Source organism: Buteo buteo, chromosome 7, assembly GCF_964188355.1.
Source record: "Buteo buteo chromosome 7, bButBut1.hap1.1, whole genome shotgun sequence".
In the NCBI taxonomy this organism is placed as follows: Eukaryota; Metazoa; Chordata; class Aves; order Accipitriformes; family Accipitridae; genus Buteo; species Buteo buteo.
Genome location: NC_134177.1, coordinates 1,137,970 through 1,151,651, shown reverse-complemented (window position 1 = coordinate 1,151,651; position 13,682 = coordinate 1,137,970). Strand labels below are relative to the sequence as shown.

Sequence of the window (13,682 nt, the reverse complement as noted above, 5' to 3'; positions counted from 1 at the left end):
TTGCTGTGGCAAGGTGCATTAGGTAGCAAATAGCTGTTCTGGATACCAAGGTGCAGAGAAAATGCTGAGCATTACATAAAGGAAGGAACCGGACAGCCTTCCACGCGTGCATTGCCGTTGTGAGTCACCTATAGATTCACAGCAGAACGCCCACCCGTCCATCCCTCCCAGTGCCCGCCGGCATGGAGCTGCTCTGCGCTTTGCTGCTGGAGCGTCTCAGAAGCGCTGTCAAGTGGTGCTTCCCTTCACTCCCTCCGTCTGGAGGGATGATTAAGTTAAAAAGCCATTAAACCGGAGCAATTAGGCGCTCCGGCTGGTACGTATATTGCTCACTTCTGGGCCTGCCGCGCAGCCCTGCCGGGGCTCGCTGCCCAGCCGGGGGCTGATGCGGGGCAAGCGCGGTGCCGGGGGACGGACGGGGACGGGGCTGGGGTCCCATGAGAGCCCCCGGCTGGGGCAGCTCGCAGGTGAGGAGCAGGCTGTGGCTTTAGGGTGATGGAGACCCCGCAGATGGGATGCTGGGTGGGTGGCTGATACCAGCATCCCCCTGTGCCGGGTACCGCAGGCTCACCAGCTGCTCCGTGGGGCGGCCCTGGTGCAGAACGGCCGGTCCTGGTGGAAGGGAGGTCGCTGCCCACAAAGCGGCGGGTGACCAGGAGCAGTTTCATTGAGGGAAAGCAGCCGGGCGCAGGGACGGGCAGGGACCGAGGGCAGCGAGGGATGCGGGTGGAGGGGGCAGCGGGGGCTGGCGGGCGGGTGAATCTTCCTCTCAGGCCCACTTATGCTCTGATGGGCAATAAAAAAAAAACCCCAAGATGAGTTTTGCTGGCCTGGCCCTTCCCATCGGGATCACATCCGCATGGAAGCACGGCCACTCTCCCCGCTGAGCACTGGGCTGCAGCCCCAGCAGAGCCTCTCCCAGCCGTGGCAGGGGCACCGCCAGCCCCACGCGGGGTGGGAGCCGAGGGGGCTTTTTAGGAGGAGGGCAGTTTTTCCTTATTCATGGGTTCCGCCTGCTGCAGGAAGCGGGGAGGGTCGAGGTTTACTTTGCCAGGATCCGTGCCTCCTGCAGGCAAGGCTTCTTCTGAAAAATAATCCTTCCACTCCTGCGTTGTGAATTTTTTAGCATGATTCATTTAAAAGAAGAATTAATTCCAGTGTGGTTGGCCATGCAGGGCTTTTCTAATAGAAAAGTGGAGGCAGGATTGCTAGTGGCAGGGCAGGAGGCTGCCGAAGGGGAGCCCGGCGTTTTCCTCTAGCTGTAACTCGCTCCGACAGGGAATAACAAGTCCCTTCACTTGCCCCTGCTCCAGCTTCCTAGTAAGCAAGCAACGATAATCAGAATTAACCACCCTGGTAAAACACTTTGGTAAAACACTTGGAAATCTAGAAATGCAAATGGCTGTAAAAGAGCTAAATCTATCGTAGAGGGATAATAGAACTTGAACATTCAGCAGTTACTATTTATGACCCAAGAGTTAAGGGCTGCAAACACAGACTGGGATTCAGCGGTGGGTTTTTGCACCTACCGCCCACGCGGTGCGGGGGGAGGTGGGCTCCCCGGCCACAGACAGAGGGCAATGCTCACCGCTCCTCAAACGGGAGCAATAAGGAAGAGTCAAAAAGAAGCAGAGGAGGAAAAAACCCCTCAGAAGTCCCGTTTGAGAACAAGGAAACAGCATTGTCAGCTCGTTCAAATCATCCTTGGCTGTCTTCAGCGCGTGTAGCCAAATTCTTTGTTTTTTCTCCCTGGGGACCACGCTGGGGTGTCAGTGCCCTTGCCGCTCACGCAGGGGGGGCCGGGAGGAGGGAGCGGCGGGACGAGGGCTGCGGTGCACAGCTCTGCCGAGTCATTTCGGGACCGAGAGAAACCCCCTCCGCTCCTCCAGCCGCAGGAGCATCCGGAGCCGGCCGGGCTGCCACGGGTCGCAGCAGGCAGGAAACAGATTTGACTCTATCGGGTGTCTGCTGCTGCTGGCGGAGCCTGACCACAACTGCTTCACGGTTATTTTCTCCTCTTTGCGATGGAAGAGCACTGAAGGAGGGCAGGCAGGGTGTCCTCCAGGGACCCCGGCCCCTCTACGGCATCTGTTTTCTGTTCAAGCTGGCACCAAACAAAACCCCCTTGGGAAAACCTCCCCCGAAATTAGTGGAGACCTTCAACAGGGGATCAAAATAAACCCTCAGCAGTGCATCACGCTGGTAAGCAGCCCATACTCAAGCGTGCGGTTGCTCGAAGTGTGCATCTGACAGCAGGAGGCCCCCGTCACCGATTTACCTCTCGCTGAAGCAGAGTGGAGCCTGATCCTGGCACAGGAGCACCGCAGCGTGCTGCCCACCGCAAACGAGCTTTCCGTGAGCCCGGGTGTAATTAGACCCCAACCACCCCTCTTGCCCAAGACGGTATCCAAAGGCCAACGCTTCCAGCCCCGTTTGTGCCCCGGTAGAGGAGCAGAGCAGCCCAACGCCAGCCTCTTCCCGGGCCACCCGCTGCCTCGGCGAACGGCACACGGCGAGAGTCCCGTGCCAGGGGTCTGCTCTCAACCTGGCTGGAGCAGCAGCATCACAGCGGGTTTTCAACCTGGTTAACGAGCTAATTTTCAGACACAAATACAGTGTTCAAACAGTGAGGCAAACGGACTCGACTTGCTGTTCAGGCCACCCGAGAAGCCCTTCTGCATCTCCCCTCGCATCGCTCTCCTTAGCACCTCCAGGATCCCGACCACTTCTCTGCTAAATGTGCCAGTTCTGACGATGCATAATTAATGCTGGAAACTGCATTGCGTTATGCATATGAGTGCAATCCGACCTGTAATCACAGCCAGTGGAAAACCCACCAGTTCTTACCATAGAAGAGACAGCTCCCTCCCAGCAGTCCGAAGTCAGAGGGACAAGCCAAGCAAGGAGGTAAAGCAAAGCCAGAGCCTTTGTGTTTTTCTGTTCTTTGATCTCCCTGTTATCCCAGGTGAAGGATTTTAATGACATCCGTTTAGGGTTGTGGTTTGTTTGGTTTTGTTTTTTAAAGCACATAGTTTTTATTATTTAAACAATAAAAAAAGGATTGCACTCCTCACACAACTGGCAACCACACCTGCAAACGTCCGTCCTTGCAGTGACGTGAGAAACGTCACTCGAGTTGTATAATTTGTGGTTCCCACAGTCTGGAAGCACATTTCTAAGCTAATTCCCTTCGTGCCTTTTTGTTTTTTCCTCTGGAAGCTGCTGTTGTGCAGTGGGCCAGGGCCCCCCGAGCCCCATGCCAGTGGGTGGGCTGAGGGGGGCCGGTGCCGACCCCCGGGGCACGGCTGCTGTCCCCCCAGCTTGCCCCAGCAAAGCCAAAGGAAGACGTAGCATGACCGGCCGGCCGAGAGGGAGCAGGGGCAGGGGGACACCGGGGCGAGGGTTTCCCACGGTCCTGGGTACTGGAAGGCAGTTTTCCCTTCTCCTGCCTGCAGCCTGGCTTCTGCAGGCATTGCCCTCGCCTCCCCCTGCCTTTCCCAGATAATGCGGAGCTTAATTGATGCATTAGGAGCGAAGAGCTAAAGTACACACGCTTTCCCAGTAAAGCTAATTTTGCACAAGCTATTAGGGGTTTAAGTGCCAGCAGACGATAACAAGACCAGAAGATGCAGGGAGCAGCTGCTGCTCTCCTCGCCCGGGATGCCGGGATGCCTCGCTAGCCGGCCGGAGCGAGGGCACGCGGGGTGGCTGGCTGGGCTCTGCTCCTGCTCCGCGGAATGGGATGGGATGGGATGGGATGGGACCAGCCGCCCCGCTCCGTGCAGCTCCTGGCCCCTGGCTGGGGCTCGGGGGATGCGGTGCCCCACGGGAGGGCAGAGCTTGGGGGCCAGGGGGCTCCTGCCCCAAGCGCGTCCAGTCCAGCGGGACTCCAGGGGCTGGGATCACCCGGGGCTTCACTGGCAGGTCGAACAATTTTTACTGTCGAAAACTCCCAGTTGGTTTTCAAAGGCTGAGAAAAGTGGCCCTCAACGGCTCCTATTTTATCTGAACTTTTGGCTATTTATACCAGAGCCTTTGTTGACATTTTATAACTGTTTTAGTTATAAATTTTCTTCCCTGCACAATAGGCTGCTCTGCAGAAACAGCTGTTCCGCACAAACAGCTTTGCAAACAGAGTTATATCTCTTAGGCTAAGTTATCTCACTGACCCCAGATACATGCCTGCTTAATAATTAATGACTTTTTAAAAATTACTGGAATACTGCACAGATTCCTCTGGTGCACTGAAGAAGGAAACCAGACCCGCGCTCAGCTGTATAATCGGAGCCGGCAGACAAGCGAAGCCGCCCGAGCGTGGAGGCAGAGCAGGCTCCCCGGGAAGCTCCCCTCGCGAGCTGGGCTAACGCCCACTGGAAGGTCACGCATTTGAAGTTTTTAAAGTTTGCCACTTCCCACAGTTCTGGGAATAGTTTTCAGCCATGGAAAACCAGGGAGCTACTGAAATAAGCCACCACTTCTCAGAGACACCAAATGCTGTGATTTTCCAGCAGCGGCTTTGGTGGTGCTGACCGGTGTCCGCTACCTCCGAAGACAATCAGACATCTATTGGAAAGCCAAATATTGAAAGTGAGCCACACCTGAAAGTCCTTCCCCACACAGAAAACTGAAGGCATTTTTCCTCTTGGAAAGGGCTTTGAAACATACATGGGACAGTGCGGGGCTCTGCCCTGGAAAACCTTTTGCTGGTCACTGACAGTTCTGCTGCAGAGACCCACCACAGTTCACTGTCAAGATTAGAGCTGGTCCAAAAAAATAAATAAATTGGTATTTCTGTTCACTGGGAAGTTTTGACAGATTTTGAAATGAGCTGCGAATTTTTAACATTCATAGTTGCTATTCAGTATTTTGAGTCAAAATATTAATTTTTTCACATTGAATAGTGTTAAAACAAAAAAATGCTAGAGCATGGCAGCATTTCAAGCTGTTAACAACATTTTACTCTGAAATGTTCCCATATATAGGAAAGACTAGATAAATTACACCATACAACTTCATAAAACTAACATAAACCCATGAACAAAACTAACAGGAAATGAAACTTTTCCTCACTAAAGCTTAGTTCTACACTGTAATTCTGATCTCCAAAGTTTTCCTTCTTTAACCCTGTTTTTAAAAGGGCCTTTGAAAATTTTCAATTTATTTTTTCTTTTTAAAAAAAGATCCGTGCAGTTTTGCAGAGCGGGTTACAAAGATTTTTTTCCCCTCCCATTGCGTTTCCTCCCCTTCTAGCCGCAATCCCTGGCAAGTGATGGCAAACCTGGGATTCAGCCCAGGTGTGGAAAAAACCCCAGTCAGTAAGTCCGAGCTGTCCTGGCGGAGGGACCGTCCCTGTGCTTGAGTGGGAACGTCCACTAAGCATGACAAATCTCCAGCACCGTGGGTCAGGAGGTCCCTTCTCCCCCTCCGACAAAGGCATCCCGTATTTTTACGTTATGGCGGTGATTTCTGCATCGGTTTAACACGCTGCAGGAATGCGGCTCTAAGGAACTCCAGGTACCCGTCATGCAGCTCCGTGTGGCCCCGCCGGTGGGCACACGGGGCACTGGGTGCTGCCCCATCGCCCGCACAGGGACCCCCCCTGCCCCAGGGTCCCCTGTCCCCCCCAGGGACAGCCCGGCTGGGGCAGCTCGGGAAGAGCAGCTGCCTGGGGCTGGGCTTTCCTTTGGGGCGGTTGGTTTGTTTGTTGTTTTTTTTTTTGTAATGGTAACTTCCTCATTTGTCGGCAGTCGCAGTAAATCAAGATTCTGTACTCCTCCCCCTGCAAAAATCCAAACTATGGCCAATGTAAGTCACCCCCCCCACATGGCCGGCGGCCTGCGCCAGCCAGCCTCCTCTGGCCAGGGAAGCTAATCAGCTAATTAAGAGAGAAACTGGGCTCTCGCAGCCTCTGTAACCCAGCGTGGGTCTGACAAGGCGGCACTTAATTAAAACAAATCCCCGCATGATTTGCAAACGATCTTTTTTTTTTTTTTAATTACAGTGCATTGCCCATCAGTATAATATTTTTAATGAATTGTATAACACCATGGCTATCCCCCATCCACTACTGAAACTCAGGAGCATACATTCATTTTCTGATATTTTTAAAAACTTTTTTTTTTTTTTACCCTGCTCAAACATTCCAAGACCAGAACCCATCTGGAGAAACAAGCACCAAAACGCCGTGCCCACGGAGGAGCTCAGGTGTTACAGACTGCAGTGCCCGTGGGACCCAGTCCAGCACCACTCGTCCCCGCTACAGTGGGGGTCTGGGTGCACAGCGCCATGCACAGGGGGTCTGGGCATGAGTGCCCCGCCAGCTCCATCCCGCACCAGGGCTGCACCCGAATTCCTGTTGCTGCAATTTACACACGGACAACAGAAGCCAGCAGCTGCCCTGCGGCCACGGGTTCAACACGCTGCGTTTCAGCACGTGAGCTTTGCCCAAAGCAGAGCTGGGGGGCTGCCGGCGGCTCCGGTTTGGCAGGAGGACGCGCTCCCCTTACCAAAACCACCTCGATCCAACCATTGGATCAAGTCCGGGAAGAAGAGAGACGCGTGAAGGCAACGCGCCTCGACTGCCACAAACACATCGGGCGAAACGCAAGCTCCAGCACGGTTTTAACGCGCGTCTCCTCCTTGTTTCCAGAGAGAAGGTGTGAACGCAGCCCTGTTTTAGCCCCAGTTAAGCCAATTCCGACATATGCGGCGACAGCGAGTGACCCGCGGACGGGACGGTACGCTGCCAGCACACGCCGTTCCCCGGGAACAATGACATTAAGGATGAAGTGGGAAGCCACCGCGCTCGCACGGAGGCTGAAACCGTGCGGCACAGACGCTCCGCGCCCGGCGGGGAGACAGCTGGGCCTCCTCCGGACTATTAAAAAAAAAAACAAAACACAAAACGAGGGGATGACTCAGCCTCCCCCTCGACGCACGGCGGCAGCGCGGGGAGGCGAACCGCGGCTCCTGCCAGCCGGAGACGTCCCCGTCCCGCACCTCTGGTCCGCGGCCGTGGGCGAGGACCGGGGGTCCGCAGGGCTCCGAGCGGCACCCCAGGGGTGCTCGCGCCCGCGGCGCGGGGATGCGGTTGGCAGGCGGCGCGCCTCGCCGAAAGGCATCACCGACTTGGCAAGGGATGCCGCTCCCCAGACAAGAAGAGACACGAAGTTGTTGACACATTTCTTCCTGTTCCCGTTCAACACTACAGCGCAAGCGGTGCTGCGAGAAAGTCACGTGCCGGATTTAGCAGATTTCTTCCCAGAATGAGTCTTCAGCTCAGAAGGGTAGGACATGAGGGATTAAAAAATTAATACGAAATTCTGTTTGCCCGAGAGGACTGTCACAGCATGCTCGAAATAGGGTGCCAAATTCTTCAATGATTTCTGCCCTGTAGTAGCCTGAACTGATGCCACGTGGAAAGCAAGAGACTTAAGTAGCAGTTTGGTTCATATAATTACTAATAATCACTCTAGTGGGAAAGAATTTACAAATAAAGTACAAGAAAATGTTGCTCATCTGTCACAAGCGGGTATCTTCAAACTGCAGCATTACAAACCGTTGCCTGGGATTAGGAAGGGGAGAAGAAAAAAAAAAAGGAGAAAAAAAATAGGGGGAAGGATTGGAAGCGTGTCCCTTCTCCTGCCATCCATCCATCCATCCATCCGGCAGCAGGCTGGAGGGATGCCGATCTGCCTGGCAGAACAGGCTGCGGGTACCCCCCTCCAGGAGCAGGGCTGTGAGGCACCGGGGAAGGGGAGCACTGCGAGTTACTGAAGCAGGGGGAAATGTAAAATGCCAGAAAATAAATTGGGAAGTGGCGAGGCCTACATTTTAGCGCTGAATATGAAATGACACGGAAGAGGCATGTGAAAAACAGAGTGAGGTTCTGGCAGTTTCTGATGCTGGGCGCTGCCCGTGGAACGTCGCCCTGCGCCTGCGTGTTGGGGCATCTCGGGACACGGGTCCAATCCTGTCCTGTCCCGTCCTGTTCCCGTGGGAGCGGGGCAGCGCTCGGCCCCGCAGCAGCCCCCAGCTCACGGGGGGGGTCTCAGCCCCCAGGTGCAGCGTTCGCCCTGGGAGCGATTTGGGGTCGGCAGGACCCCGGGACAGGGCTCAGGCTGCGGGAAGGGACGGCAGGGGAGCGGGTCACAGCCCTGCGAGGTTCAGCGGGTGGGCACGCCGCTGCCGGGGCACCGGGCACAGCTCCATCTTCCTTCTCACGAAAAATGAGGGGTTTTGCCGGCATCTGTTGAGCAGGGAGAGAGATGCATGTGTGAACTAGCAGCTGGATTAGGTCTTTGCTGTCCTGAAAGCGAAGTGAAGACTGAGTTCCCGAGAAAGAAAACAGGTTGGGAAACAGAAGATTGCCCAATTTACTTACTGGTGAGTCAGAAAGCGGCAAACCTGGCATGTTTGCTCTCCGGCAGCGAGCGCTCTGTTCGACTGGCGTACCTGAAGGCAGTCGGTAACAACCTGGGGGGGTAACCCAAGCCCTCGCTTTGCTGGCAGAGCGTTTGCACACCAGGCTCTGCCCTGGGCTGAACTCCGAGGGCAGAGATTTCCAAGGGGGCTGGGCTCGTTTTGGCACCCGGTGCCGGGGGCCGGAGAGCCGTGGCACTGCCCCAGCCGGCAGCATCCTCACCACGCGGTCCCCGAGACACAGCCTGCCCGAGGGACACGGCCACCGCCGGGGAAGGGGACCATCGCGGGTGGCTGTGGCTATGGGGCTAACAAGAATTGAAACACCCCAGCGTTTTCCTGAGCCGTTCCAGCAATGATGGAGCTGGTTCTGCCTTAAGCTCACAGTGGTCGTTTTGTTACTGTCATTAATAGGTTTGTTACCGAGCGTGGGTATGCAGAAGCCTGCCTCAGACAACAGGCCAACGTCCGTGTTTACCAACACCTAGTGATATGAGGTTCCTCCAGAGAAAAATAATCTAAGTAAACTTGAACACATAGCGTATTAAAGTTCAATTACTGAGGCAGCGCTGGACACAGAACCTCGCCGAGCCCAAGACACGGGTAGCAGCCCAGGTGGCAAGTACTCGCTGTAGCATCCCGGGCAAGCCCGCGTAGCCAAGGCAGATCAGCGCGTGCCCCCGTTTCTTTGCAATGTTTAAGGCTGTTCCCGGACGGTACTTCTGCTTAGGCAGCTCTTCGCGGGTCACGGCTCCCCCCAGCACGGCAGCACCCCATTCCTACACCGGCGGCACGGGGGGGCTGCCGTGGCAGCGAAGGGAAGGCTGCCGGTGCACAAGGTGGGCTCGCTGCCAGGCGCCCGGCCCCACCGACACACCAGCTCCTCCCGTCTCTCTGGGTCTGGAAAACGAACGCCCTCGCGATTTTATCTTAAGATCAGCCATGCGCCATGCCAGTGCACAGGAGGAACGAGGGGCACAATCCATCGCTTGGTACCTCTGCTCTACGTGAGCAGCACCTCTCAGATCCAGCGTGCGACCCAGGGATCCCGCTTTCCTGCCCGTGTCCTGCCCAGCACCCCAGCCCGTCCTGCCTGCACGCCCCGGTCCCCACGGCTCGGGGACACCCAGCCCCAGCGCTGCCAGAGCCCCGGGGGGCAGCTGCGGTTACTGACCGGTGCCCCAGGCGGGCACTGAAGGCTTGGTAATGCAAAAGAAAAATCCCGCTAAATGAATTCTGCGTTCTAATTTTCTCGAGGATGTAAATAAGAAGCATATCACGCAGCAGGGATGCTGCTGGGCAGGAGTCCCAGGGGACGTGCTGCCTGCCCCGGGAGAGGCAACTGGATTACCAGCGGGACGCTGCTGCTGCTCTTCTGCGGAGCCAAGTTGAGCGGCTCCGGGAGGAAGACGGATTGCCCTTTGGTTCCTCCACCACCACCCGATACCGCAGCAGCTCCAGGGCAGCACCGGCACGGCGGGCGCCGCGCCCGGCTCCTCTGGGATGCGGAAAGCAGCACGTCCGACCCAAATCCTGCCAATGGGGGTTTTTTTTTGCTTTTTTTTTTGCTGTGTCTGGCGTTCAAGACGTGGGACAGTTCAGAACAGTTTCCTGGAGACTGTCAGGGGCTCAGCTGAGAGGGGAAAAGCTGAGACAGCAGAAACAAGGGAAGGCCACACAACAAATAAATAAAAATCAGTAGTCGAGACTGGGGAAAAAAAAAAGTCAAGGCAGCAAAAGTGTGGCAGGCTGAAAGGGCAGAAGGGTGTGGGAGGCCAGGAAAAAGGGGTTGGAGGCCAAAAGGGGGTGATAGACTGGGAAAAGGGGGTGGGAGGCCGGGAAAAAGATTGGGGGTCAAAAGGGAGTGAGAGGCCAGGAGAAAAAGGGAGGCCAAGAGGGGGTGGGAGGTTGGGAAACAAGTGGACACTAAGCAGGGGTGGGAGTGTGGGAAAAAAAAGAGGCTAAAAGGGGTGGGAGGCTGGGAAAAAAAATGGAGGCCAGGAGGGAGTGGGAAGCTGGGAAGTTAGAGGTCAGCTATGGAAGGGCTCGTGCTCCTTGCGCTGGGAAGCACGCGATCCCTCAGCACAAGAGCCAGACTTTGAGATTTTCTCCGTTCACAGCCGGTAAGAGCTGCCCACCCTTCTCAAGCACGCTGTAGGTACAAGACGACAAACATCTTTTCAGCTGGTTTTGGTAAGGTCCCTAACGTACGCACTTACTCTCCCCGACCTACTCAAGTGATAAACTACCTCCTAACCCTGGCCCTTCTCCAAGCAGTTTAAGTTGCCACGCTCAAGCCGCGCTCCAGAATTTTCTTTAAAAATAGTGACGATCAAAGCGATTCCCTACAAAATACACCGGGTGTTAGCTGCGACTCCGGGGGTTTCCAGGTGGTGGCTGAGCAGGAGGGCTGAAGAGCTTCCCGGTGACAGCGTGCCTCCCAGCATCAGCCAGCCCTGCTTCTGGGGCAAGAGGACAAGATAAAGCTTTACATTATGGACAACATGCGATTAAAGAACAAAAAAACCCCCTCTCAACCAGACAGTGCTTTATTTCCCTCTGCTCCCTATGAAGTAGGGGAAGGGCAGCTCTCAGCCCTGGGGTCACGGGGTGAATCCTGCCTTTTCTCCCCAAACAGCACCGCTCGGGGAATCCTTCACCGGGTCAGGCTGGCTGGCGGCTCTGGGCAGCCCTGGCTGCCATGGCAGCCCCGGCGGGCACTGCCGGGCTGGCACCGACACGGGCATCGTCACCCGCCCCACCGCCCTCACCCCCCTGCGCCGGCACACAGCCTCCATCAGCCGCCGAGCCAGCGTCTTCGGCCGCCATCACCTTTTATTCTGTTTCTTATCTCAAGACTAAAGGCGAGCAGACGCCGGCCTGTGCACCCCTACAGAGTGCCGCTGAACTACGGCCGTGCCGAGAGCACGGGGCTCTTGGAACGGGCTGCTCCGAGCTGCGTGAAAAGACGATCAGAGATAATTTAATTGCAGACTAAATTGAAACTCCATTATAGCAACTCATAAAACCAAGCACCAACTGAAGAGGTAGGTTATGTTCAGGCGTACATTTCTGCGCTGCTGCAGGCGTACGTTACTGATTTTGTGTTACAGATAAAACACATAAAAGGGCAACGCAGACCCAACCCTAGCACCACACTTCAGAGACACCATGTCCTCCAAACAGGATGGAGCTGTTTTAGAGAATGGACCCAGTTAAAGTGACTAATACCTGCTATTGGGAGAAATTAATACAGCAACGCAGCGGGCAGTGAAGTTAGGAAGGAATGCTGATAGCTGCTCAGATACCCCCAGAGCAATTTTATAGGGCAGGTTAGGTTCTTGTTAATTCCTGCAAGCTCTCTTCCATAAGTTGCTCCTTTTCACTCTGTATCTGTGTGTCTATTTTAGGATGAAATTTTCCATTCAGCACAGATGTTCAGAGCTGGGTTTCATGCAGTAACGATCTTTTCAAATCATTTTCCTCTTTGCACTAGAAATCACGAGCAGAGGAAGGAGCTGGAGCCAGCAGCAGCTGTCAGAGGCTGGGTAAAATCACACACTGGATATATTTCCCCCCCTTTGCTTACGGCTGCCAATGCCACAGGCCTTGTAACCACAATCACAGACCCCTTCACCATGAGGCGTCGGGGTCTCCTGCATCCCCGCCATCCCAAACCCCACGTTCGGTCGCTGGCACCGCGAGGAACGCACCGGGCGCTGCGCCGGCTGCTGTTCACCGGCTGCTCCTCCAGCCCGGCCGGGGAGCTGCCCACCTTCCCCGGCAGCACAGCGGCGTACCCAGCCAGACACCAGAGAGAGACTGATCCATTTGGCACGTGCACGCGTACTGATTACGAAGACGGCATTTTAAACACAGGCATTATTTCACCACCAGATCGGTTTTGCTGCGGGACGCGCGGTACAGTCGCAGAGAAGCGGCGTGAGAAGCGGCGACCGGCCCCGTGCGCTGCGGCACAAGCACACGAGGCCAGCGGTGCCGAGCGCGCAGCCAACGGCGGGGACGAGGCACGGGTGGGCGGCCGCCTGTCACTCGCCCAGGCTCACCGTGCTGCCAGAGCTCGGACCTATTTCCAGCCCAGAGGCTGGTCAGCCCTGGCTGGGGGTCCCCCTTGCCCAAATGCCCCCGAGCATCGCTGGAATCATCCAAACCCAGCACTCGGCCCCAGCTCCTGCCCACCACGGGTGATGGTGCTGCATGGGGAGGGGGGGACAGCGCGGGGGTGACTGGGACAGGGGGAAAAAAAGACAAACCCACAGCCCCCGGCTGGATGCGCACACCCCACGCAGGCTGTTGCCACACTTTCTGACTGGCTGCAGAAAAATACCCCGTGAAACGAGACGTAGTGCATCCTACAGACCCAAAGCGCAGCGGCTCTCAGTGCCCAACGCTGGTTTTTATCCACCGCCAACGAGCGCGCGCTGAGAGCTCGGTGCCGAGCCAGGCTCTTCTTCATGCTTCTCGTTCGGGATTTCAGCACACCCCACGCTTCCACCGCAGCGGGTCCTGTGTGCGTGTGCCCGGGGAGCACCCAGTCCCGGGCTGCAGCATCGCTGCCGCTGCTCGGTGCGGAGCCAGCCCCCAAACTCACCCAGCGTTAAACGTGCCTCTGCTGAAACAGCCAGCCGGCGCCGGAGCAGCTCCGCCGCAGGACGGCAAAGCCAAGCGTGCCGACGGCGAGGGCAGGCACTGCTGATCCCGGTTGTTTGGCAAGCGGCGGGTGCAGGAAGAGGAGGGAAGGGACAAAAATGTCCCTCCAAAGCTGCCCGGGCTCTGTGCCCCAACACTGCACGAAGGCACGATGCTGAGCAGACCCACCTGGATTTGCCGAATGTGCACACAAACACCCAGATAGACTCCGTGCTCAAGCGAGCAGCGGGAGAAGCTCTTCTGCACGCTGATGGCAAGACGTGGTGCCTGACCCGTGGCGAGCCGCTATCGGCAGGACACAGATGTCTGTTTTTAGCCTAACCAAGACAAGCTGCTTGGCTGACCCTTACCCACTCAGCAGAGGTCACCACAGGAACTTCCCCCATGACACTGCACCCTACTAGTGCTAACAAGAAGATAGGGTTCGTTTTGCATAAAGTGTGGTTTAGGACTTTTAAAAGTCAGCCGTACTTGAGAGCAAGGTAGGAAGCAGCAACTTCCACTGCTGACCTTTTCCTGGACCAGAAGTATTCACTGAGAAGAGAAAAACAAGACGTGGGTGGAAAAGGCAATTAGCAACACTGCTCTAC

The 13,682-nt window shown here is 56.1% G+C and overlaps 1 long non-coding RNA gene across 1 annotated transcript in view; it reads right to left on the bottom strand.

Annotated features, from left to right (window-relative positions):
- The window catches only part of LOC142032536 (uncharacterized), a 34,377-nt gene extending 21,027 nt beyond the window's left edge, over positions 1–13,350 (bottom strand). The window contains exon 1 of the long non-coding RNA XR_012650879.1: positions 13,261–13,350. This is a non-coding gene — a long non-coding RNA (uncharacterized LOC142032536). The remainder of the gene's footprint in view (positions 1–13,260) is intronic.
- Positions 13,351–13,682: the final 332 nt, after the last annotated feature.